This window comes from Pinus tabuliformis, chromosome 5_1 (assembly GCF_031772625.1).
Source record: "Pinus tabuliformis cultivar Carrire ecotype Pingquan chromosome 5_1, CPIR1, whole genome shotgun sequence".
NCBI classification, from domain to species: domain Eukaryota; kingdom Viridiplantae; phylum Streptophyta; class Pinopsida; order Pinales; family Pinaceae; genus Pinus; species Pinus tabuliformis.
In genome coordinates this window covers 471,834,895-471,862,611 of record NC_142305.1, presented here as the reverse complement: position 1 = coordinate 471,862,611, position 27,717 = coordinate 471,834,895, and the positions used below count along the sequence as shown (strand labels likewise).

The window sequence follows — 27,717 nt, the reverse complement described above, 5'->3', positions numbered from 1 at the left end:
GACAATTTCTTTGGAGTCCTTGGAGGGTTTAGTTACTAGTCCTAGAGCCTTGGTTGGAAAGACACAATCTGGTTATGTTTTGTGATGTATTACCATGAGGTGGAATCATTGTTTCATGAGCTGAGGTGGTTTGGCCTTTGGAAGCTCTGGATGGTTTTTATTAATGTGTTTTATGAGATCCCACATTCACGCTTGGAATATGGCATGGGGGTGACTATTTGAAGAGATATTTGGCTATACCCTGTCTATGGTCAAGTGGTTCATGGAAGTCCTGAACCTGGTTTGCCTTTGCATCATTAATATGAGGTTATTTTTCCTGGTTATTTCTTGAGTATTTTAATGGTTTATATGTGGATTATATGGTTTTTATTTCCATGGTATTTTTGTTGTTATTATGTTGGTTATGAACATGTATTATGGCAGTGGCTCTGTATGGCTCTCATCATGTTTTACTTGTAAATGAATCAAAAATGTATCCATGGCCTAATAGATGAAATTGTAGCTAATGTGTTGAGGCATCAATGCTTCATAGTGATTATCAGATGAGTATGAGACCCCTATTCTTAGATTTGTTGTTTAAACTTGTAGGTTAAATGTTTGGGACATGTTTGACGAAATGCCTGTCATGGCCAATAGCAGTCTAGTCTATTCCTTGTCAATATTGTTGAAAATGTATCATTTTTTTGTTGTGTAAATTCATTTCTGAGCCTGCCATTGAGTTTTGGGCAATGACTTGGGCTCTGCATATGAAAAAGTGGCTCAAATCCTAGAGTCTCCAACACAGGACTAAGGAGAAAATCCCCTAGAGGCATGCATACCCATGTTTTAGGATCGTCTAGAGCCTCCTAGATCCATGGTTGTCCATTTCAATGGATTTCCCAGGGGTTTAATGGTATAAAAATTCAGTGGGACCCAAAGATTGGTTACCTGAGTGGTTGGGATGGATCCTAGATGGTATTTTACTGATGGGGAAGGTTTGTATTATGTTTTCCACTATTTCAACTTCCTTAAGTTACACATAGGGAGTCGAATCGCATCATATCAACTTCTCAACACATGTTTACCCTGGTTGTTAGGTTACCTGGGTATATGTGGGAGGAGGATGCTATCTCCAACACAACAAATGGATCACAACCCTATTTGAGAACTCATCACGAATTTGCAACAACATTAGGGATTTGTTTACCTTCTTCGTTCTTGTTAAAGGGAAAAGTGCCTATTTAGAACTGTTATATCCCACTAAGGTGTGACAGTTGCCTTAGAAACAAATAGAGAAAAACTACTTTTGTATTTCCTTTATGAATTATAGATAGAGAGGAATAGAAAGAACCAACCTGTGTCTTGCGCTAATCCTTTGATCCAATCCCTCTCTCCTTGATAGTCTCTAGCTACCTGCTCCCTTGCATGCCCACCTTCACAAAGTACCTGTAAGATCACAGAAGAAGAGCACTATACAAAGACATGGATCTATATTCATAAACAACTTAGGATCAGATTTAAGTTAACCATACAAATGTAACAAGCATCAATGATACAAAAGCATGGAGGAGAACTCAAATAGTTTTTATTGATAAACAAGAAAAGATCCAAGAGGAGTTACAACTAGAGGTTCTGACCCAGCATCAACCTCCCAGCAAAGAAGCCCCTCTTCACCTCAAACAAAGCATAAATCACCCAACAATCTGATGTTTGTCTCTAGAAACCAACAGCAATTCCTTACAATATGCAAAATTCCAGCCTCTGGATCTCTGGGATGAGGGATCCATATATAGATATCTGTAAGGAGGATGAGTTAGCTTGTGATTTGATTAGTGTCTTCTCTCTGTCAGTTCTTGCTTCCACTTGGAGACTGAGGGCCTCTTACTCATCCTTGGTCGAATTCAGTGGGGCAAGTGTCATAGGAGAAGATTCAAGAAGCTTCCATTGCCTCTCCACCTCGCAGAATGACACTGCCATTTGTCATTTCTTGCCCATCGCACCCTACAGAAGGGAGTTTTGAAATGCAACACACCCTCACAGTGTATTTAGGTGCAATGCAACGCACTTAGCGAGTGGAGCAGCTGAAATGATTCTGTTTTGACCAATTCTGAGCAGTTTCTGGTGGAGAACTTCTGGGAGAAGCTGTAATCAGTTGACCTTGTTCCTTTAGGGGTTAGAACAACACTTTTAGGGACTTAGGAGCCCTTGGTTTATGGACATTTCATGCTTGGAGTTGTAGGGCACAAAAATGTCTATAACAGTTGCCCCCTAAAGTATGAGGTCGTTAACCTTTTGGTGTCGGGTGAAATGCTTTATTATGAGGATCCGAAGTTCTTTCAATGTTGGGAGGAGACCTATAATAAGATACAATACAATACATTATCTTCATACTGTTTTCATGATCTAGCTGAGGTGGGCATTCCCATGCTCAGCTTTATAAATTCATTTTCATGTACATAGGACAGACAATCGTCTGAGTGTAGACTGATGATTCTGATAGAGCCATCATCCTTTTGGTAGGATGATTATCTGTGCTGCAATGCTGTACATTTAATGTCTTTATTTCCCTTAATATATATCGCAGCCGGGATGGATGAAACTAGATCCGGGGTCTCCAATATCGTCCGATCTTCACTCGAAGTACAAGTCGATCCATGTGAGAAATGTTTTGAAGTCGAACATGGAAAGACATCGCTTGATTACCAGTCAATGATGTAAACTGTTAACAAGCGTGAGAGGAATCATCGATAATGATAATGATCCTCAAGGTACTGCAGTACAATTCACGTGGTGTGAATGAAGGACTTGGCGTCATACACCACGCAAAATCTTTTGGTCGAAGGCCATTGATGTAAACCTGTCGCCGGAAGTGAGAAACTTGCCATTGAGGCACGCAAGCTTCATAGTACTGAATGGGGTGTTCCTAGATCAACTTCTTGGATAATGAGCTGATGTCGACAAGAAGTGATCCATCACAGGAGGGCCTTAATGAATCCCACATCGACGACATGGAACGGAGAAAATGATTTTGATGGAGGTGAAAACGATCTGATGATATAAGGTTCAGGGTGGCGGTCATGAAAGAATGGAGTACAATGTATGGTAGTGGGTGAGATACAGGTGACTTCTCTGGATGAATTCTCTTGAACATATCGGTGAAACTGATGTGATGGATTGGTAGCATTAACTCCAAATGTGGATGGTATGGCGTGACCATGGTGATGTGACCGGTGAATGAAACAACCCAACCCAACTCGGACACGGAGTGGAAGTGTCATGTTCAAGAGCGACTTGCTACCAACAAAGTTTCTTTGACTTTTCTTCCGAATTTTCCCCCAGTCATTGCTGACCAGTACCTCTTTATTTTTGTCAAGCTTGAGGAGGATAACATATGCTTGTTCTATAATTTGCCCTTCGGGCAAACCCATCACTATGTTTTAACGAGCCTAGCGATAGTGAAACTCGTTCTCGTCTAAAGACAAGTTTGTCGCTATTAATCTTTTTAATGAGTTTAACGATAAAGATAACTCGGTCCTTTTCAATTTTAGAGAGTCTGAAAAGGAACGTAAAGGTAACTCCAAAATTCCTTTTTCATCATCTAATCCCTTAAGTCTGAAAAATTATAAAACAATACAGAAGGGATGAATTTTTTATAGTTTTAACGAGCCGAACAAAACAAGCGCTTGATATTTTTGTGTAATAATCCATCAGGTCCAAAAAGATTAAAATATAGAGGAGGGATAGCACTTCCTATCCCGTTAACGAGATGGAGAGGCCAATGGCTCGACAATCTTTTCATATTTTACGAGTCAGTTGAAAAGAGCTTAAAGGAGACTCATCTTTTGAGGAACGAGTGATAAAACGGGTAGCAGCTGATTACATGTAAGGTTTGGAATTTTCCAATCACGGCAGTGTCACAAGGATGGCTAGTGAGATCACTCTTTGCAGCTGTTCCTCAAAATGGGTAAACAATCAAATGGAGGTGAATGATCGGCCAATGAAAATTGGAGGTGACGGTGCAAACACGACCAAGGCTTTAATGGCTGAAGTACTACATTCACGATGGTTATTTACCGGGGAAAAGTTCATTTTTTAATGAGCTTAAACGCGGGTGGAAACATTTGCTCATGTATTATATTTATTTTTTAACGAGCTTGAACTATGTGTTAAAACTGCTCGATTAATCCAGTCTTGTGATAAGAATGTCTCATATAAAAACAACAACTTTTAGAGATTTGCCTCACATCCTTTCATTATGCAAGTTAGGAAACGACCATTCCTACGAGTTTAAAGGGGTAGAGGTCCTAAAAATTAAAAAAATAAATCGTCGCTCTTCGCTTGCATTCCAAAAGGTTTGCATGCCCCCAGGTATAAAATAGAGTTTCAAGGTTACCCCTTCTTTAGCCCGTTAAAACATTTGTTTTACCGAGAGAGGCCTACCTCTTACAGGTTATCCAAAGATCATTCTATTCACAGCGCAAACAAAACATTTCTTCGGCGATGTCTACCGAAATAAACAAAGGTGAGTGGCGGTGCTCGCCAACTCACACTAATTTGACAAGAGAACCTTGTTCTAGAATAACCCCCTCTTCTAATCACGGACGGGGGTACAGACTAGTCATATTCTCTCGCAGAAACCTACCCTATACCCGAAGTTTTCCTGCCAAAGCAGACCAGGGTGCATGCCCCCTGGGTTTCAGTCATATCCCTCCGAATCACTTGCGCTCATCGGGAGGACGGACTGGAGGTTGAGGATGGTATATGACTATTTGCTCTGTATGATCCAGGAAATGAAATCTGGTCCACGAGCTTGACCACTCTTCCTTCGTGCGGAAAACACATCACTCTAAAGAGTGATGAGACAATGGATCTCATGCAATAAATATAGTCTCGTCCAAGGAGTAGATTGTAATCTAGAGGTCCTTGAACTACCATTACATTCATGTGAACGGTTTTCCCTTTCAATGTTATGGGCACATCGGGAAGGATCCCTAATGGTCAGCTGGTTCCTTTATCAAAGCTTGTTAGATTTCTCATCTCAGGCAAAAGCGATGGCGAACCAAGCGCTTTCCACGCAGTTGAGGAAAGGATACTCACAGAAGCCCCCTCATCTATGATGGTACCAGTCATAACCATTCTATATATTTGAACAATAATCCGGAATGGTATACTGGCTGGTAAACGGGGTTTTCCTAGTTGATTCCAGTTGAAGGAGACAACTAGGTTGCTTGGAGGTGGGACCGAATAGACACTCGGGTATGACTCTGACTAACTTCCTTCCTGTGGTAAAGGAATGGGTAAATTGTCCCCATGTCCGTTGGAGTCTGTACTTATGAATAGAATTTGGACGGTGTCATCCTTGTTCTCTTCAGTGATTGTATCATCTGAAGATGGAACCTCTGAAGGCAAGACTGGGTCAACTGTCGCCTCGACCTTTTGACTTTCGTCTGGTATGGATTCAGATGGTTCATCTTCAATGACAGATGCATCGGCCGACCACCTGAGCGGGTCAGCCGGATTTTCAACTAGTGACGGACTCAGCAAGAGTTTTTTATATCCAGGAGGAAGTCGTAACGGTGAAACCGGACGATCATCCAAAACTCTTTTAGCTTCGTCTAAGAAGGGACAACGGTGGACGGCATGATCGCCTTCGCACAGTTTACAAGGAAATATATATTTTCCTTTTTGTCCTAGGGCTTCACTTTCACTAGTTGACGGTGTGTTTTCAACATGATCATCAGAGGTTGACGACACCGGGTTGTGCAAACGAGGAGACCAGTCCCTTAAGATCTGAGGGATGCAAGGAAAATCTCTGTGAAAGTGGTCTCCTTTGCAAATGACACATGGCGATTTAGGCCTGGTCGGTGCAGTGTGTGGATTTTCGTTAGACGACACTCGTTTGCCCCCATTCACTTTCGGCTCCTTCTTCTTCTTCTCTTTCTTCTTCTTTTCCTTCTTCTCCTTCGGAACTTGAATTTTGGCTTTACCAGCCCCATCAAGCGAAGAGGAAGGAGGAGAGGAAGAATTAGAGGAAGTAGAAGGTTGGTGGGTAACTCTGGACTCGTCTAATTACTGATTCGATTGTTCAGGAATAGTGGTGTTCTGAATGACAGAGGTTGAGAAGAGCCATACAGGAAAACCAATTGTCAGTCCTGGAAGCGACAATGTGGCCATATGGGGTGCACCAACATATCCCCAAGAGGAGAAAGGACTAGGATTTCCTCCAAGGGGAATTCCTTGGTTGGTGGATTCCATTTTCTGAACCCAAGATCAACGTAGGAAAGGGGTAATGAATATTCCGTTTAAAATAAATTTTTAGACGCTTTGACACAACTTGTTTTTTCAGTTTTTAAGAGTCGAGAAAAAACAAAAGATGACTCTAGTCGCCTTCGATTTTTAATGAGCCTGAAGTGACAAGTGCTCAAATGGACTTTTTCCGTTAAGGAGTCTGAAAAGGAACGAAAGGGACTACTCTAGAGATCTAGGTAGAGGGAGTACCAAACCAATCACAAAACTACAGAATACTTTTTACGGTACGGCAGTTAATGTTCCTGAATGCTGTGCTCAGTACATTGTGATCGATAGGGTGGCAGACACGGCTTCCTAAGGATAAAGGATTTAAGCCTATAGGGGTCTCCCAAAATATACTCGACGGTACGTGGGAGCACAAGTCCGTACTGACACTTATCCTCCCAAAGTGGAGGAATCACCCAACCATCAGTGAGGACAACAGTTACCAGGCTTTGCGATGCTGGAATACCTCTCTAGCCTAGACCTCTAAACGTTGTGCGTTAAGTTCCAAAGCGTTGTTAGATTCATTGAATTTATTTTAAGTTGATCTTGTTTATGAAGTTTTCCTTTCGGGTTCACCATGAGATGTAGATGTAATTCTTAAAATGCAATCTAAAGATGATAAAGAAACTTTTATCTCTTTTGTGCAATGAAAATCCTAGCTACTAGGGGAAAGGAAAGACAAAATCTTTTCACAAAGAGCAAAGAGCACACTGTAAATGCACTTTCCTAAATCAAGCCAAACAGACTGTCTATATGCAAATGCACATGCATGTATTTGTTTTCGAAATTCTTAGTATTGATGCTAAAAAGAAAGTTGATGTACAAATCTGAATTTCTTTTCAAGCGACAAATATAAACAAGCTCTTTTTCGAAATCAAAAAACAGAGATGATTACGACACCTTACGATTTTGAAATGAACACTTGTTCTTGACACTAGAAAATCACAAATTCAGACCAAAGGCAATAGTAACAGTATAATCGACCATCAATAGCAATCAAACTTTCTCCTATGATCGAAATTGACACTTGCGACAGATTCAAATCAAAGGACGACAGTACGAATATTCTACTTTTGTAATGGAAAACTGTAAATGACTCAACAAACACAAAAAAACATCTACAGTTCTTTTGTACAAAGGAGGTGGAATAACAACAAGGAAAAGAGGTTTCAAACAGACATATACTGATCACAGGCAGCAAAATTCAGGGATAGAACTGGAAAAAATGAAGCACAGGAACAACAGCTGCACAGAGCTAGTCTGATCAGCGCACCTGTAACATAGAGAATCTGAAATGCAGCGCAGGTTTCCCCTTCGGGAAGTGCGCTCAAATTCAGGATCTCTGAACAGTACCTACCCTGGGCCAGAAACGAGACTCTGTCCGGGTTCTAGGTCACAGTTTGCAGTTCAGTCCTTGGTTTTTGGCCGAGTAAAAAGCAATCAGTAATGCAACAGTCAGGGGTAGATCTAAGGAGGATCTAAGAGCTATCACAAGGGCAATCAGATAGTTTGTGAATCAACTATTTAAATCATAACCAGATCCAGTGAATGGATTGAAGCAACAGTTATCTACTTTGCATTTGTTATGGCAAATGCAGTTCGAAAGCTACTTATAAGTTTATGAAACAAACAACAAAGAATGATACACAAACAAACTAATTAGACATTCCCCAGCGGAGTTTCCATTTTGTTACATGGAAAAGTGTCTATTTAGAACTGCTCTATCCCACTAAGGTGTGGCAGTTTCCTTAGAAACAAACAGAGAAAAACTAATTTTGTATTTCCTTTATGAATTATAGATAGAGAGGAATAGAAAGAACCAACCTATGTCTTGCGCTAATCCTCTGATCCAATCCCTCTCTCCTTTGATAGTCTCTAGCTACCTGCTCCCTTGCATGCCCAGCTTGAAAAAGTACCTGTAAGATCACAAAAGAAGAGAACTATACAAAGACATGGATCTATAGTCATAAACAACTTAGGATCAGATTTAAGTTAACCATACAAATGTAACAAGCATCAATGATACAAAAGCATGGAGGAGAACTCAAATAGTTTTTATTGATAAACAAGAAAAGATCCAAGAGGAGTTACAACTAGAGGTTCCGACCCAGCATCAACCTCCCAGCAAAGAAGCCCCTCTTCACCTCAAACAAAGCATAAATCACCCAACAATCTGATGTTTGTGTATAGAAACCAACAACAATTCCTTACAATATGCAAAATTCCAGCCTCTGGATCTCTGGGATGAGGGATCCATATATAGATATCTATAAGGAGGATGAGTCAGCTTGTGATTTGATTAGTGTCTTCTCTCTGTCAGTTCTTGCTTCCACTTGGAGACTGAGGGCCTCTTACTCATCCTTGGTCGAATTCAGTGAGGCAAGTGTCATAGGAGAAGATTCTGGAAGCTTCCATTGCCTCTCCACCTTGCGGAATGACACTGCCATTTGTCATTTATCGCCCATCGCACCCTACAGAAGGGAGTTTTGAAATGCAACGCACCCTCACAGTGTATTTAGGTGCAATGCAACGCACTTAGCCAGCGGAGCAGCTGAAATGATCCTGTTTTGACCAATTTTGAGCAGTTTCTGGTGGAGAACTTCTGGGAGAAGCTATAATCTGTTGGTTAGAACAACACTTTTACGGACTTAGGAGCCCTTGGTTTATGGACATTCCATGCTTGGAGTTGTAGGGCACAAAAATTTCTATAATAGTTCTCCTCAACACTCATTTTTTATCAATATGTAAATGTTCTTGTCATGATGGAAAAAAATATGTTGAGATCAATTGAGACTGTATTAGTAATTAGGAATGAGTGATAAGTGAGGAACTTCAAAAGTAAAAGGGGTGGGAGAGAGGTCACAATAGGTGAACAGTAATATCAACTCAATACATACACCCTCATACATCATTTGAGGGTCTTTAGCACTTGAATTAGGGGTATGTTATGCTATTCAACAACCCCCCATTTGTTAATAATAGTAGTCAATATTACATCAATAAATGGGGACCCTTTAAAAAATATTTCCACAAATAAGTTTAGCATTTAGGCATTTTATTTATTTAATTTTTGGAATAAAACAAGATATCAATCAAACACTTTTTAAAAAAGCTATGAAATGTCTCCCTTTCCTGCATATCACATGATCAAGCATGATTGAAAGCCTTGCTAATCCACCAAATGTAGTGAAAAGCGATCAAAAGTGGACTTCACACTTTAAATACTTTGAAACTAGTGCATTTCTTATATAAAGTAAGTCCTAAGTAATTTTATTAAAATTAAAGCTCGCATCCCATATTTCTAATCTTAGAAGACGTACCTTAGTGAGTTACCTTAAAAATGTGTGAGATGCAAAATTGCTAAAATAACATTTCCCTTATCGTATCACATTTTAGACATTTAAAGGAACATTGTAAACTTACCATCTGTTGAGATTGCGAAATGCAGTTGAAACCTGGACCCACTCCTGGATACATCACAAACAAGTATTTAGGTTCACTGTGTTATCACAAAATCACTACTAAGGGCTGCAACCAAGCAAGATTTCATGTAACTCTTTCAACCAGACTTTAGACCAAAGATTAGCCTCTTTGGTCAGAGAGGGCTCTCTCACAAACTTTTGATAAAAATCCTTCACTACAACAGATGGCTAACTCTTCACTCATTCATGAAAACAAAAGCTGGTTGGATACATATCAAATTGGTCCTCATTGGGCTATGGAGTCTCACACACTAAGTAAACAGAAAAACATAGTCATTTCATGGAAGTCAAGGCTCTTTGCATTAGATGTTCAAACATACTCCACAAAAACCACAGCTTGCCAAACACACAGGAAGTCAGAGCATAAGATATGAATTCTGAGTGATTGTGCTATAACAAGGCTGTAAAAGAACATATAATATAAAACACCACCATCATATTTGAACAAAATAATCCATCGAGAATCTTGAGAAGAAATCAACACTGTTTTACTATTACTGTCACAAGTCTTACATTGGCCCAAATAACTCTGTTTTTGTATAAAATGTCCAACCTTTTTTACATCAGAGTCATTTCTATATATAGCAAAACCAAAATACTACTACCTAAGACTCCTCAACAAGCATGAAGGGAGCTCGGAATCCTATCATTAATTATCTTATCCATATCTAAACAAACTAATTAATTACAAAAGGTATTGCGCTGTGAAAACAGAGAGTTCCATTCCCATTGAAACTCCAAGTCTATCTCCTCGTGTACATTGATGCTTTCTTGAAATTTGACACCTGTATCACTTCAATAATAGCCAAGCCATGCTGGAAGAACATTCACTGAATGAGCAGCTTCGGATGCCTGATATGTGGATGACTCATCAACTGATAAGAATCTGTGCCCTATGTTCACGGTCTCTGCCTCCCATTAGTCTTCATGCATTAAAGATTATGCTTCAAGCCATTTAATCTTCTAATAATCACGCATGATGGAAGAAACCTTATGATCTGGCCCCCTTATAAACTGAACAGGTGTACCACTCAAAATTTCGGTAACCCTACCAGAACCCTAAAAATTCGGATATAAAGTGAAGACTTTAACAAAAGACAAAAATTTCACCTTTTCCTTAAATATTCACACCTGTCACCTTTTAAACATCTGAATGGATTTATATAATCTCCATGCTAGCCTCAAGTCATCCCTTTAAGATTCGCTGACCTCAGCATCAATCTCAAATTTTTCACATAAACAGTCATCTACAGCAGTTTCGTAGCGCGCTACGAAACTGCTGTAGGTAATCAAAACTAAGCATATGAACCTTAAAGCAATAATGACTTAACTCTGTGATTTCTTCAGCTATTTCACACAGGTGTAAGAACTTCAAAAAGTTTCAAAAGTTTCAAAACGATGACAGCCAAAATTTACCAAAACTTGGAAGGCAAATTTCCCCTTGGATTAATTAGCTAGTTTGGCTAACTTCCTCTTCAAACTGCTAACTTCTTCCTTTAACACCTTGTTCTCTGCTCTTAAGCTTGTATTCATCTGTTTCATGATTTTTGCCTGCTTCAGAGCTGGCACCGTCCAGACATATGCATCAGACACTGAGTCAGTTTGGCTCATCAAACTTGTTCTGCCCTTCATTATAGCCTTTTTATAATTTGCATATCTTACTGCCCTTTCCTTAGAAACATTTATAATCTGAGGTATTTCTTCTTTTGTTGTTCCTGCTTGTTTCTTGATAGCAATAACATTTCCACTTTGACTGATGATAACCTTATTACCCTTGTTCTTACTTTTGGCTGCTTGAACTGTTCTGGTCAAAGCCTCAAGTACCTCTGTCCTAGGCACTTCTAAAGGTGCCTTCTCTTTCTGCGCTTTCTCCACTTCTTTGATTTGCCTTCTTGTGACTAGTCTACGTGGCTTAAAAGCATATTCTTTACTAGGCTCTTCAAATTTCAACCTTTTAGAAGCCCTTGATTTTTTAGAACTTTCGGGTGAAGACTGAGTGAGGTCAATATGCATTGGCTGCACCGGGTGATCTTGCTCAAATTCTATTGGTTCAATCTGTATTGGCTGATCTTGCTCTAATTCAATGGCTTCAAGTAAGTCATTTAAACTACCTTTTGAAATAGGGCTTTCTTCCACAGTAATTGACTTACCTTTCTCCTTGTTTAGTTGACCTCTGGTTTTCACCCTTGAAATCTTTTCAACTTCACTTGATTTAGCTTCATCCTTCTTTTTCTGAATCTTCTGCTTTGATGACTGAGGTGTCTCCTTAGATGATGACTTAGGAGTTTCCTTTTCTGATACTTTAGATGTCTCCTTAGATGATGGCTTAGGAGTTTTCTTCACTGATGATTCAGGTGTCTCTTTAGCTGCCACAGACTTCTCTGATTTCCCTGACTTGGTTTTAGGCTTCTTTTGGTCTGTCACTTCTCTTCTGAGTTCAGCTAAAGTGGGTTCTTCACTCCTTTCTTCCCTTTCCCACACAGGCAATGGAGTGAGGCTTGTTTTGCTTGGGAAGCCAGCCATAAACACAAATGAATCCCCATCTCTACCAATCTTTTGTAAACTATCCAACACCAGCAACTTTACTAAACCATGATGAAACAGGGATGTTTCACAACCATCTTTCTTTAACTGGATTTTATCACACATTTTGCTAATGCTTCTGAACAAATAGAAAGGTATGTCTATTGAAACCTTACCTGTGAAATGTAACAAAAGCTTGAAGTGGTAGGAGTAAACTTTATTGTACCTACCCTCGCATGTCAGGTATTTCTGGATGCATGTGAGGAGCATAGCATAATGTTCTTTTATATAACTCCTTGGCACCGCTTTGGTGAGGTCTTCATTTACGTAAGGTTCCTTCAAAAACTCTTTACAGGGACTCATGTCGAACTTGAAGTTTTTGAACCATTCTTTGCCACCCCTCGGAATTTCAGTGACAGTGGAAATAACTTCAGGAGACACAGGAAACTCCAACATTGACACTTTTGAATTCAGTCCAGTAAAATTCAATGCGAAAGCCTTCGTTACCTCTGCATGTCCTCCCTTCAATTTTTCGCAAAACCTCCAGCAACCAGCATTTCGAAAGGCTCTTGCTACACCTTCATCCCTGAGAATAACATCTAACCCCTCTGGCTCTGTCCTCACACACTTACCGGATCGATGTTCTCTCTTTTCCATCTTGCTTTGAATATTTTCATACAGGGAACTAATGGTAGCTGTAGCGCGAAAACAAACTCGACTTTGGAGTGCAGGCTCGCTTGCAATGATCCCTTTAAATAAGAACTTGGGCTTCTCATACAGCAAACATGTTTGCACATTATGAAAAACACATTATGATATAACCATCCCTTGTAAAATCCCTTAAGCTGACACTCAAATGCATGACTCTGGACCTTATGGCGGAATGATGGTTTATCATGACCTGGAGAGGACGTGAACTGACAAACATGAATGTACCTATGACTCACCTCTTTCGGATTTGACATTCAAAGGAAGAGCGCTACAAAAACCCTGAAACCCCGATTTCGTAGCGCGGACAGTTCAAACTTAACAAGATGCGCTACTAAATGGCTGACAAACAGAACGCTGCGAAAAAACGAAAACATCATTTCGCAGCTAAATTGACCAATCAAACCTGCGCTGCGAAACTGCGCAAAGTACTAATGACATGACATGCTTTAACTAACAATGATGGAGGGTATTCAACGATTTTTTCCTTACACGAACTCACATTAATACCTTTTGAAATTCAAATTTCAAATTGACATACACCTATAAACCTATTCACAAAACTGAAAACCTCTATATGAAACTTATGGACAACATTACATACATGAACTATAGTTCTAAGTGATAACACACTGCTTAATAAAAAGTGCTTTACAAAAGAAAACATAACAAATGGGTTATGTCCTGGAAACAGTAGTAATTGGCCAGCATCTCGCATATCGCAAAAACAATTAGGAAAGCATACATAAATAACGCGATAATGTGATCTGCAAGATTTCTTGGAAAATCGCAAAATTTCCATTTTCACAATTTAAAGGCTTGTCACCCTAGGATCTTTCTTCCCGACTTACAATGCAGACATTAATGAGCATTAAATCTAAGAGACAATGAACCATTAGTGGGAATTTAGTAAAAGTTAATGGCATTTATGTGTGAAAATCCATCCAAGGTGATATGATATCTTCTCACTTGCATTCAAATAAAACTCCTTTCTTATCACCTTTTCAAGTTATTTGTATTATCCTAGGTTACGTTCATTCTTATCTCTGTATATCTGATAGCTACTATTTTTCTCCATTTTCAAGGAAAATCCACAGAAGGAGTATTTGGGAGCAACAGAAAAGAAGGGCAAGGCAGTTGTGTCTGAGAAATTAGAAATCACTCCTTTATTCATAGATGCTACATGCACCAGAGAAGGAGGGACCTCTACTTGGGAAACCATACATGATTTATTAGAAGAAGAGAAACCAAGACCTTTGGAAACAAAGGTCATAGCTGATGGTCGTACTTCCTCAAATCCCACCATTTTTTAGACGACATTCTCATTTCTGCATTGCATATCCACGTGCCCAAATATAATCCATTACACAAATATGGTCAAGTGGATTATTGATCAGGCCAATATCCTAGACAGAGAATTTAAGAATAGAAGCCAAGAGGTTATGGGATCTTTTTCACCAGACAATCTACAACTTATGTACCACCTACTAGAGCCACAAGTCATCTACAACAAATAGTTCCTTGACAAGTTTTCCAAAGAGAACGAGGACGGATCAGATGTCACCCAAACCTGGTCGAATAATGAGGGCAAGATCAAAAAGGACAAATCAGGTATGTACTCTATTGCATCTATTTCTCCTCCCCATAGTTTTGCAACAGCCATGCTATGTAGGATGTTTGGTAAGCCCAATAGCACTAAATTTTCCCCAAAATGGTTGCCACTAATAAATGCAGTCATAAAAGAAACCATCATGAATTGGGCCCACATTTTGTCTGATAATTTAGCAAAGGAAATAATCGATTATAGGAGGAAAAGGAGTGTCTGAAGGAGGGTTTACCCTCTATTTTTTATGAGTGCCTATGTGATGGATGCAATTTATTTTGGTTCACAATTTCCTATCATGGGATGGAAGTGGACTGTGAAAGATCCACTTTCCATTCAAATATATCATAAGGACATGATGGAGTCTGTTAAACACACATGGACAACAAACAATGTGAAAGATAAATCAGTGAGTATATTTTTTATTAACATCAGATATACATTTATAGTACAACATATGACTCTTGGGTTTCAGATCCCAAGGTCTCTTGGACTGCTTTTGTCCATTCGACTTCCACAGTAACCCATTAGGATTAGGTGTCCAACATTCCCCCCCTTAATCCGAAGGGTTATGTATGAGTCCAAGAAGAGAGCTGTAATACAAAATGTGCAAAAAATGCATGGCAGCACTAGGCTGAATGTGCTCTATGAAATGTTGGTATAAAGGGTGGTGGTTTAAGGATGACCACCAACACTGGAACGCTTAGTGCAGTTCCCGGAACTCTTCCAAAACTGGCAAGAAGTTGGAGTCTTCTGCTAGAGGAAGTGTTCTTAATCTGTGATGGTTTAAGGATGACCAACAACTCTGGAATGCTTAATGCAATTCCTTGAACTCTTCCAAAACTGGCAAGAAGCTGGTGTCTTCTGCTAGAGGAAGTGTTCTCAATCTGTGATGGTTTAAGGATGACCAACAACTCTGGAATGCTTAATGCAATTCCTGGAACTCTTCCAAAACTAGCAAGAAGCTGGTGTCTTCTGCTAGAGGAAGTGTTCTCAATCTGTTCACAGGCATCTTTGTCTCTGGCTACAACTCTGAAACTGGTGTGGCAGGTTGTGGCTCAGGCTCGCTTGATGTGACTTTGAAGCTTGTAGATGACCATCATTTCCCCCCCTGTCAGATACAAGGTGAGATGATGGAGAAGACTCAACTGCAAGACTGTTTAATATTCTGGAACAAGTTCTGACATGTGTTTGGAATATCTTCTTGGTTGTTGATGTCCATTGCCAAGAAGCGATCCATCCAAGATGAATCTTTGTTCTTGCAGGATGTTTGTTTTTGAAGCATCTTTGTGAAGAATGGCTGGTTTTATGACAATGCTTACATGGATGAAGATCAAAATAGTGATCTTTCAGATGGCCAACTTGGTCACAGTGTTGGCATTTAACGATCTATTGTTGTTGTTGTTGTTGTTGTTGCGGAAGAGGGGCAGATTATGGAACAGCTGAAGCTGAACTGTCATGAGAAGCAGGTGAACTGTCATCAATGAATCCAACACTCTGAAACTGAATGGGCTTGGCATAGTCTGGAATATGAAAGGACAAGTCCTTGTCATATCCAAGACCAGTTCTGTGCTTGTTGTGGACAAGTTGTTCCCAAGGTCTGATGATGGGCTTGGGAAGTGCAGATTGAGTTTCTGCATCTGCATGTACAACTGCTGCTTTATTTGAATGAACTGTAACATTATTAACATGCTGCTGATGGGTGGTTGTCTTAATGTTCTGAACAAAAACAGGTTCAGAATGGTGTCTATTTTGATGTAGCTCTTCTTGCTGTAGCTGTGATTCAAGCTGCAAAAAATCGATTTTTTCTTGTGCATTTTGCAAATAAGTTTGAATGTCAAAAAGAGTTTCTTTGTTGACTTTTACCATCCCATCAACAGTGGAATGAATTAGGATATTCAGTAACTTTAATGCATCTTCAAGTCTGGTCATTTCCTTCACCTCTGTCTTTGTGAGCTGTCTAAACACAATCATCTCATCTAGTCGATTCAGGAACTCAGGTCGAAAATATTGCTTCAGCTCTTCATTGACAAGACTTTTGATCCTTGTGTAGCTGCTGTCTTTCTCATCGTAATCAAGCTGGAAACCAATTCCATGGCCTCCGTTCTCAATCACGCTACTCCCAACATTAGAAGTCATGATCAAAAGGGTATTCTTAAAGTCCACAGTCCGTCCTCTACTATCTGTCAGTCTTCCATCTTCAAGAATTTGAAGCATCATATTGAAGACGTCTGGATGAGCCTTTTCAATTTCATCAAAAAGGACCACTGTATAGGGTCGCCTTCTCACAGCTTCAGTCAGCTGTCCTCGTTCACTGTAACCAACATATCCTGGGGGTGAACCAATCAATTTTGAGACAGTATGCCTCTCCATAAATTCACTCATATCCAACCGTATCATTGCCTCCTCTGAACCAAAATAATAAGCTTCTAGTGCCTTCGCAAGCTCTGATTTGCCAACACCAGTTGGACCTGAGAAAGTAAAACTCGCAATTGGCCTGTTGGGATTTTTCAAACCAACTCGTGCTCGATGAATAGCTCAACTGATTGCTTTTACAGCTTCATCTTGCCCTATGACACGGTGATGAAGAGTTTCCTCCATCTTCAAAAGTCTGTCAGACTCATCAGTTGATACCTTTTCAACAGGAATACCTGTCCATGAAGATACAATATGTTCAATGTCTGCCTCTGTCACTGTTGGACCCTCATCATTTGCCTCACTCTCAGCTTTTGATTTTTCTTTACCCTTCTCTGTTATAGCAACAATATGTGCCTTCAACTCCATCTCCCGGTCACGTAGCTCTCCAGCCTTTTCAAAGTCCTGGCTTCGAACAACTTCATTCTTTTCTTTTGTTATTTGTCTAAGTTGTTTTTCAAGCTCTCTGGCCTCCTCAGGAAGCTGTGCATGCCTCAATCTCACTCGAGAACCAGCCTCATCAATCAGATCAATTGCTTTGTCAGGAAGGAAACGATCACTGATATATTGATACGACAACTTTGCAGTAGCCACCAAAGACTCATCAGTATAACGAAGCTTGTGATGAATCTCATATCGCTCACGTAAACCTTTCAGTATCTGTATCGTTTCATCAACAGTTGGCTCTGGCACTTGTACTGGTTGGAATCTCCTCTCTAGTGCTGGGTCCTTCTCAATGTGTTTCCTGTATTCATCCAAGGTGGTGGCTCCAATACACTGAAGTTCACCTCGTGCAAGAGATGGTTTCAGAATATTGGCTGCATCAATTGCACCTTCTGCTGCACCTGCTCCAATCAAAGTATGAACTTCGTCTATGAAGAGTATAATCTCATCACTCTGTTTGATCAATTTCTTCAATCTTTCTTCAAACTCTCCACGATACTTGGTACCAGCAACAAGTAAACCCATATCTAAAGTGATGACCTTTTTACCCTTGATTGTCTCTGGAACATCTCCAGAAGCTATTCGCTGCGCAAGTCCCTCAGCAATAGCTGTTTTTCCTACACCAGGCTCACCAATAAGACAAGGATTATTTTTTGTACGGCGTCCCAGTATTTGAGTAACACGTTCTATTTGTGGCTGCCATCCAACTACTGGATCAAGCTTGCCTTCCTCTGCCAGTTTTGTCAAATTCGTTCCATATACCTCAAGAGTCGGCATCTTGTTGCTGCTGCTACCGCCTCCAACTCCAGCACCAACAGCTTCTGTACTTTCTCCAACCATCCGAATTACCATTCGACAATTCTGTTAACTGTCCATCGTTCGCGTTACAAACCATAAACCCTTGCCATTCGTACCTTTTTCAAACCACAACTGTAAACACCTGATTGATTGAGTAGAGGAATGAGAGTTTACAGCACCAGCGTAGCTCGAATTGATACAGACGGCCGCACAGTAATGGAGAACGGGGAAGGCACAACCTCTTCCCCCGGGGCCAGCTAATAACTCCTCTCAAGCATTTGGACGCAAGAAGACACCGCAGACGTATCCGGGGCTGCTACGGACGTCGAGCTTCTAAAACGGGCCTGGAGAAATGAGAAAGCTGCTCCAGAAATTCTTACCTTCCAGAATGACCTGGTTCAGCGCTCTAGAGAGCAAATACAATTGCTGGAAGAGGCTATCGAATCCTTTGCCGAGAGTGGAACTGACGACCTTATGCTATCGTTGTACCACATGGATTTTGGACCGCACACTATTTTTGCTGAGGTCCTACCATGTCATTTTTTTTAATCTATATTGTTACGATTGGATCAGTGCTGAAGAACTCATACAAGGCAGGTGAAGCGTCCCTCAAGTTTTTCCACTAGTCTGTTAATCTGCTTGGGGGCAAGCACAACCCTTATGCCTGGAATCTGCTTGTCGATGTTCTTGGCAATAACAAGATGTTTGATGCAATGTGGGATGCAGCAAAATCCGTGAAGGCTGATGGGATTCTCTCCCGCTAGACCTTTGCTACTATTTTTACTTTCTATGCAATGGCAGAGAAGGCGAACGAGGCGATGATGACTTTTGAGGCAATGATGACCGTTTCAACAATGGTTCATGACATATGTCAATGGAACAAGCTTCAGAGCAAACGTTACATAACTTTCAATGCAATTTTAACAGCTTCTCAAACGTTTTAGGATCAGCAGAAGTTCAATTCTTCATTCCAATAATTAATCAATACATGGAGACCTTTTATATCAACCCACGAACATGGATTTCAACGCACAGTGAATCACATACTATGCATCGAATATTTACACTATGAACCGAATCACACCATTCATATACACCATAAATCGAATAGCATACTATGAATCGAATCACGCCTTTCTACTGCCGTGAGTAACAGAACGTTCCAGCGATTCATTTCTGAAAGGTAACGGGCAACCTCATAATTCTCAGGACAATCCTCATACTCCACATGGGATTGTAGCAGACCGCAGGTAATGGCAGGCACTCAACGCATTCAAACAGGTGGTTAGACAACGCAACAGAAGAGCATGAGAATAATGTCGGACCAGCGTTCAAATGTCAGGTTTGTATGGATCATAGCGCAGGGAATATAAATAGAATATGGCAGAAAACGGTTATAGAGAGTGCACAAAGCGTAGGAAAAAATATGGTGCAGAATGAGGAATACAAAGCTCAATAAGGTGGTAATTCTGATAACTCTGATTAGTAGAAAGACAGAACTGACATGTAGGTATTGACCACAAAACAAGTGGCTCAAATATGAGTAGGGTCAGAATTCGCCCGCTTCGATACCATGTTAAACACACATGGACAACAAACAATGTGAAAGATAAATCAGTGAGTATATTTTTTATTAACATCAGATATACATTTATAGTACAACATATGACTCTTGGGTTTCAGATCCCAAGGTCTCTTGGACTGCTTTTGTCCATTCGACTTCCACACTAACCCATTAGGATTAGGTGTCCAATAGAGTCTCATTTTCACCCATATTTTTACAAAATGTTTCATGGGGTCATGTTGCCTATCCACAAACAGGTTTAGAACCAAGACACTGCTAGATTTTCTAAGGAAACCGAGGTAGATATCCTCCCAGTGGGAAGATGGTTTGGGGAGGACACATTGACATATATCAATTTTTTTGGGAGCATAACCTCACCTCATGTCCTCCCATACTATGTTCCAGACAAATTGATCGCTAGAGAGATAGCCTATCAAATACCTAGTGAGGGTGGGTTAAGAAAATGATTAAAGGAAGTGAAAAAGGCCATTTGGCCTACATTTCTGTTACACTATGGAGCATTTGCAATGCACGATCTAGGCCATGCATTCAAAGAATAAGAGATCATGCAATCTATGAAATTACCTAAATTCCCAGGTTGCCAGTATGACCAAAATGGCACTACCAAAGACTTCACTACTATGCTGAAAGTGAAGGTATTCAGTCATGAGGAAGATGCATTTGATGACATCTTCCTACAAAAAGATACATTCACAGAAGTGAAACACATGTCATCACTACCATTTTACCAAGAAGAGCTTGAAGCCTTTCATCAATATAGAGAAACGAGATTGTTAAAGGTCCCATTGGAAAAATTATTAATTGAACCAATAAGGGAGCCAACTCCTAGCGTAAGCCTAGAAGGAAGTTCTAGAGAAAATTCTAAAGATGATTCTCAAGCAGAGTCCTAAGAAAAACCTACCAGGGAGTCAGAATCAAAGAAACAGTCTCGGAATGACAAAAGAAAAAGCAATGAGTTAGAAAGAGGATACAACTCAATCTACAAAAAAGACAGCTAAGAAAACCTTAGCTAGAAAATAGGTTGAAATTCATTCCACCTCCACCCAGTTAAAAAAAACCGCGATGATTGATTTAGATAAAGAATGGGAGAATTCTAATACAAAGCTCCATACAGAGAAACAAGCACCTAAGCCACAAACTCCACAACATAAAACAACTCAAGAAATTATAGTAGAGAAAACTGCAAGTACTCAAGAGGTGGAGCACATTCCTGCCACTCCTACCTCTAAAATAGTTTTGAGAATTAAGGAGATTCCTCCTATAGATGTGTTCTATAGCCCAACCCACAAAGCTATTGTCAAAAGGCAGAGAAAAAAGAGGAAGTTGGATGCTACATATGCTACTACTCCTGATAATGAAGCAATGGATATTTTTTGGAAATACTCACCCATCGACCCATCCTACAACCTAGCTAGATTGTCTCAATTTGTAGGAGGCTACGCTACAAGGACTATTGACAAAGAAACAAAAGTACAAATGTTTCTCACAAAAAAGGGAAATAAAATTCTGCTATTAGAACAACAGTTAGAGCAAGAAAAGTATAACCAACAGGCAGAATTGAAAATAGCCAAGCTCTAGCAAGAATTCGAGCAAATGCAAATAAAACATCAATCCAATTGAACATAAAAAGGAAGTGAAGATACAAGCATTAACAGATAAGTATAAGGACAGCCCAAATATTGATCAATTTATAATTGAAGTGCTCAACAAAAACTCCCAGCTAATGCATTAGAAAGAAATTATATGCCAGAAGGTCTCGCAGTTGAGTCCTTATTGCGAGACTACTGACAAGTTAACGAGTCAAGTCATTGACATGAGATTGAAATATGATGAAGTCTTGAAAAGAGTTTTTGACTTCATCACCTAGTAGAATTCGGAGGATTGGAGAAAATCTAGTGGCAGAGTCTATACCAGGTTTTCTTCCGAATCTCAAATAGCTCAAACAACAGTGGAGGTAGGAAACAAGAGAAAAAGAGGAAGCAATTAGGAAAATGACGAGGTTCAACTGGGAAGCATACTAGCAACATTTATTTAAACCTTACAGCCAGTGGATGACTCTACGATGACTAGCCTCTTCCATGCAGAAAATGGTGCCAACACTGATTGATGCATGTTCACTGAGCAGTTGAAATCTACGATCAACCTACCGACACAGCTCAAACTCATGACAGACATCTACAATCTTAAATATCAAATGGAAAGGATTTAGCCACCATATCTTAATTTCTATTTTTTTTTGTTTTGCATAATTTTAGGAAGGTAGTTTAAACCTCCTCAACTATTTTAAATAATCTATTATTAGGATTTATAGTTTAGTATTTAAACCCCTCTCGTGCATTTAGAGAGGGGTCCAGACATTTTATCAAAAACAATCTTCAAAACATGCACTTCTATCCCTTTGAGGAAGTTCTGGTCAAGTGAATGGAACAAGATTTATTTTTATCTTATCTGGCATCTTCTACTGAAATTGCACTTTTGTACTCTTAGATGGTGTTGGATTGATTGGAAGTAGGTCAATATTGTTGAAACGCATGAGCATAACTTATTACGGTTGGTACTTTTATCTCGTGATTTTGTTTTGTTTATGTATTAAGTAGTATTTTTTCTTCAAATTGTTTATGTATGAAAGTTTAAAGCTTGGTTAGCATTATTGCACTTTTGTATGGTGATGACCTAAATTTTTTGCTATATATATGAATAATTTCTTATGCGATATATCTTTCACCATCATTTTGGCTAACTGTTTATCAGAAATGATTATTGTTAAAATGATTTCACTTCCCATTGTAGTTGAATGATCTTTATTACCAATTTCTTTAGGAAACTATTGTGGATCACATATTTCAATTTTATTCTGTGGTATAGTCATAGCTAGATAGTGTTTAAATTAGGATATATGCATGTGATTATTAGTTTAGATTAGATTAATATTATCTTAAACATTCTACCAAACTATCATATATCAACCCATCATCACTATGATAATTTATATTGGGAAACTGGTCCCATTAACCCCAGTCTTAGCCACTACACCAAATGAAAAAGGAGATGCTATCCAAGGTCCGAACCGGGTGGTTTTGCCCCAATGTTGTAAGTAACGATTTTCGCGGCTTCAACATTTTGGGCTCTAGAAGGAGAGCTTGACTTTGAATGGCAAGTAAATCCAAATTAATAGGCCATTCTAAGAGTAAAACTCCCTCACCATCACCTACAACTTCCCGACTGCATTCCAAATCTCCTAATCCTAAGCAAGAAGTTGTAAAAACAACAACAAAGCCCACTGTTGAAATCCTAAAGAACCAAAATCATTGTTCTTCTATTGAGGCCCCTGAAGTCTAATCTTTGATTCATAAATTATAGGGGATTTCAATATCTCAAGAGTAATATGAGTTATCTCAAGATAGTGTTACATCTCAGTTTACCCCATCTCAACGGTTAACTAGAGCACAAAGAGAAAATCTTGGAATCACACCATTCGAATTCCCTCTACCAAGCCATAAGAAAGCTAAGAAGACACCATATGAATCTCACAGTGAGGTTCTTTCATCAACACAATCATAATCTTCATTCATTCCATCCATATCATCACAATACCAATCATACACCTCATTACTCCATATCATGATTCACACAGGTACTGGAACTCCATCTTCCTCTATCGAATCACCTTCAACCACTACCACATCTTCCTCTCCTCCAATACCAACAATGGCTCAACCTCCTCAAAGCCCATGGAAAAATACATGAGCTGTTAGGATGGCTGCACCTTTACATTCATTGCCAGCCCATCCAAAGAAATGGTTACCAAAGTTTAATCCTGATAATGGCCTATTAGCTGAGGAACACAAACAATTTCATGTTGTCCATTAACTTGAATGAAGTAGTAGAATAATATGCAGTTGTAAGATTGTTTACATATACTTTGCAAGGAGAAGCAAGATCATGGTACTTCTCATTACCATTAGGTTTATTAATAGTTGGGATGCTTTTCAAGAGTAGGTCTTAACTAAATGTGGAGATGATAGATCCACAACTACCCTAATCAATGATCTCTCAAATTTGAAAGTTGAACCTAAACAGCCAATAAAAGACTCCAACTCTCACTTTAATAAATTACTGAATAAGATACTGGCATCATCTAAGCCCAACAATTAGGTCCAAAATGAGTGGTATATTTCTGCTCTCCCTTCAAACACAACTATTTTCTTCGATAAAGCTTCCAAACCAACTTTGGTCGAAAGTATGAAAGAGGCAATAGCTGTAGAAAAATGTATTCTAGCTATATATAGGAAAAATGCATTAGAAGAACAAAAATCCAAGAAATTTAATTTTAGGGATGACTCCAAGAAGAAACCACCAACTGACCCATTTGATCTTGAAGGTCTACAGAAAGTCCTCAAAATGATGTCTAACGAAATGGTTGATATTAAAAATTAGGTAGCAGAGACTTCCTTCAAAAAATATTTTAGACCATTTAAAAGGAATTCCCCTGTTGATCCTAAACCTCCAAATGATATACCAAATGTTGAATTAGATGGAGAGGAAGATGAAGTTTCAACAAATGAAGAGCAAATAGTTGACGATGAAGTGGCAGAGTTAGAGGGAATGCGGGAGTTTATACTTCCCAACGAAGAAACACAAGAAGCACTGCTAGTTTCCACACGAAGTAAAAACCCTGTTTATTTGTTGTGAACAAATCAAAAGTAGAAGGCTTCAATGCCACCTCCCAAGGGCAAAGAAACAATTAAGAAATCTTCACCAAAATCCACTCACACTACTCCTCCTCCGTTGAACTCTTCATCTTCAACTAAAATCCTAATAGTGTCTGATAAAATGGAATATAATATTGTTGGTGATAAGAAAAAGACTAGGGCAAACATGACCTTTCATGAGCTTCGTAAATTAAAATGTGAGCAGAAGCTACTCCTTAAAGATCTCAAAGTAGTACCTACTTCACCTCTTCCTGCTGCTGTGAACTCACAAGCTGCCCAAGAAACGTGAAAACCCCCTAGTGCCTCTTTGAACAAAATTTATCCAACCAACATTGCTCTGATTGGAGGAAGATCTAAATCTCATACTCCTCCATTCATCCTTACTTTTGAGGTTTTTAATAATAATGTACACAACTATTTAGTTGATTCAAGAGCTTCATCTAACTTTTTACCTAGCACAGTTTGTGCAAATTTCAATGTAACTAGATCGATCTCCAGTCAAATTTTTTGGTGAACTTAATCAAGTAACCATAAGACTTTCATCAAAACCCAAAGTATTTTAAGTCATTTCCATTCTTGTAGTTAATTTTCCCAAGTTTTATGGCTTAATCCTTACTAGAGACTGCTCAGAAAAGCTTCATGAATATTTTTCGACTGATTGGTCTCATATGTGGCTTTCCTATAAACGAAAGCCAAATCAGATAAGGGTTGATCGCGAAGAACATCAAAAGTACATAGTCATAGAGCTAGAAGGAAAAAATGGGCCAATGGCATATAGCGACAATATCATGGGAAACTACTCAATAGAATCATTTATAGGATATTTTAATGCTTATACTTCACCTTTCTTGGAAAACTCTGTAGTATCTCAAGTTGAAATTTTTTCCCAAATAGTTACTTCTAAGTGTGCAAATTTTGTAGATAAACCTGTAGTTAGCTCTTTATTTTGGAAATTAGTTTTTGATGTATCTAAATCCAATGATGGAGGAGGAGAAAGATGCATATTAGTTAGCCTAGAAGGGGAAAATACTATGCTAGCATGCTGACTTAAATTTGATTTCACAAATAACACTTCGAAATATGAAGCATTAGTTGAAGTTTTGTATAAGGCCATTGGCCTTAATATCAAACACCTCCAAGTGTTTGGAGATTCATAAATTGTGATAAAGTAGGTAAGAAATACTATACACTGTTTATTAGGACATTTGAAACACTATGAGTCATTAGTCCAAGACCTGACTTCCCACTTTACAATGTTTAATATTTCCCCTATCCTAAGACTGCAAAATGCAAGCGCTGATCTCTTAGCTAATGTGGCTTAGAAGCTTATTCCACCAAGAGATTATAGTCCTGACAGCTTTTCTATTGAATTGATTTTTAGGCCTTCTGTTCCCGACAATATCACCACCTAGAGAGTCTTTAATAGAAATACAAATATCATAATATTTTTTACATCAGAACTCTCTTATGACGACCAGATAGTTAATGAAGATCAACATGACGACCAACTTAAGAAAGAAACAACCAATAATTCTATACCAAAGTCTGTGGTTAAATTGGAAGATTTATATGACCTTAAGGACAGATAAAAATGGCCCATCAATTCAAAACTTCAGAGTTCAACTCTGAAGTTTGAATTGATTAATCTTGGAACCAACTTGAAACCTCAAAATATTAATCTAGGCCTCAGACTTACATCAGATCAGAAATCATCCTCTATATGTTTGCTGAAAAAAAAATAAGAATGTCTTTGCATGGAACTATGAAGACCTTAAAACATATGACACTTATATTATTCAACATACTATCCCCATGAATTCTGATGAGAAACCCGTTCAGCAGAAATTAAGAAAAATCCATCCTAATTTAGAAAATTAGATTAAATTTGAATTAAACAAACTCCTGAAAGCCAAGATTATTTTCCCTTTCAGACATTCCAAGTGGGTCTCTAATCCTGTCCTAGTCAGAAAGAAGAGTGGTGATATTCAGATATGCATTGACTTCCACAATCTAAATAGAGAGTTTCAAAAGGATAACTTTCCATTGCCTCCTATGGAACACATATTGCGATTAGCTGCAGGCTCAGAACTAATGTCTTTCCTGGATGGATTCTCAGGTTATAATTAGATCCTAGTACATCGAAATGACCAGCTGAAAACTACATTCAGGACAAAATGGGGCACTTATGCTTATTAGAAGATGCCCTTTGGACTAATCAATGCTAGTGCTAATTTCCAAAGAGCTGGGGACATAGCCTTTAAAGGTTTAGTAAACAAATTAGTAGTAATATACTAGGATGATATAACTGTATATTTAAAAAAGTGCAATAATTGTGTGAGAGATTTAAAACAAATCTTTGAGCGTTGTCAAAGGTACGGAATTTCTCTTAATCCTAAGAAATATTTCTTCACTTTAAGTGAAGGAAATCTCCTTGGATTCATTGTATCCAAAGTAGGTATTCACATTGACCATGATAGAATAAGAGAAATCTATGAAATTCCTTTACCTCACTATAAAAATCCAATACAATCTTTACTAGGTCAGATTAATTTTGTTTAAATATTTGTCCATGATTTCTCACGAATTGTTTTACCTCTCCAATCTATGATAAAGAAAAATTATCTTTTTAAATGGGGACACACAAAACATGAAGCTTTTGATTTGATTAAACAAGCAATCATTAATTCTCCCCCTTTAGCCACTCTAAATTTTTCAAATCATTTCATTCTATATGCTTTTGCTTCCGAGAAATCGTATGCATCCATATTGACACAAGTCAATGAAGAAAAAGTTGAAGCCCCAATCTCTTTCCTTAGCTCCAACTTGCAGGGGGCTGAATTGAGTTATTCAAATGTTGAAAAACAAGCTTCTGTTGTTTCCAAATCAATAAAACTCTTCAGACCTTTTCTCCTCAAAAACCATACCAAACTAATAGTGTCATTCTCAACAGTGAGAAATCTATTGATACAAAGGGATGTAGGGGAGAAGAGAGAAAATTGGGTGAAGACTCTACAAGAATATGACATTGAAATCAAACCAGTAGAAATTGTAAAAGGTCAAGTTTTTTGCAGGATGTTAGCAGGAGCATCTGATTTATCAACACTACAAGACTCATGTGATGATGTACAAGTCTATGAGGTAAGCCTTAATGAAACTTAGTCAAGTTATGATGAT

General features: G+C 38.8%; 1 pseudogene; it reads right to left on the bottom strand.

The window, feature by feature from the left end:
• Window positions 1-18,300, bottom strand: part of LOC149165550 (ATP-dependent Clp protease ATP-binding subunit ClpA homolog CD4B, chloroplastic pseudogene) — a 47,695-nt pseudogene extending 29,395 nt beyond the window's left edge.
• Between the last annotated feature and the right edge of the window lie 9,417 nt (window positions 18,301-27,717).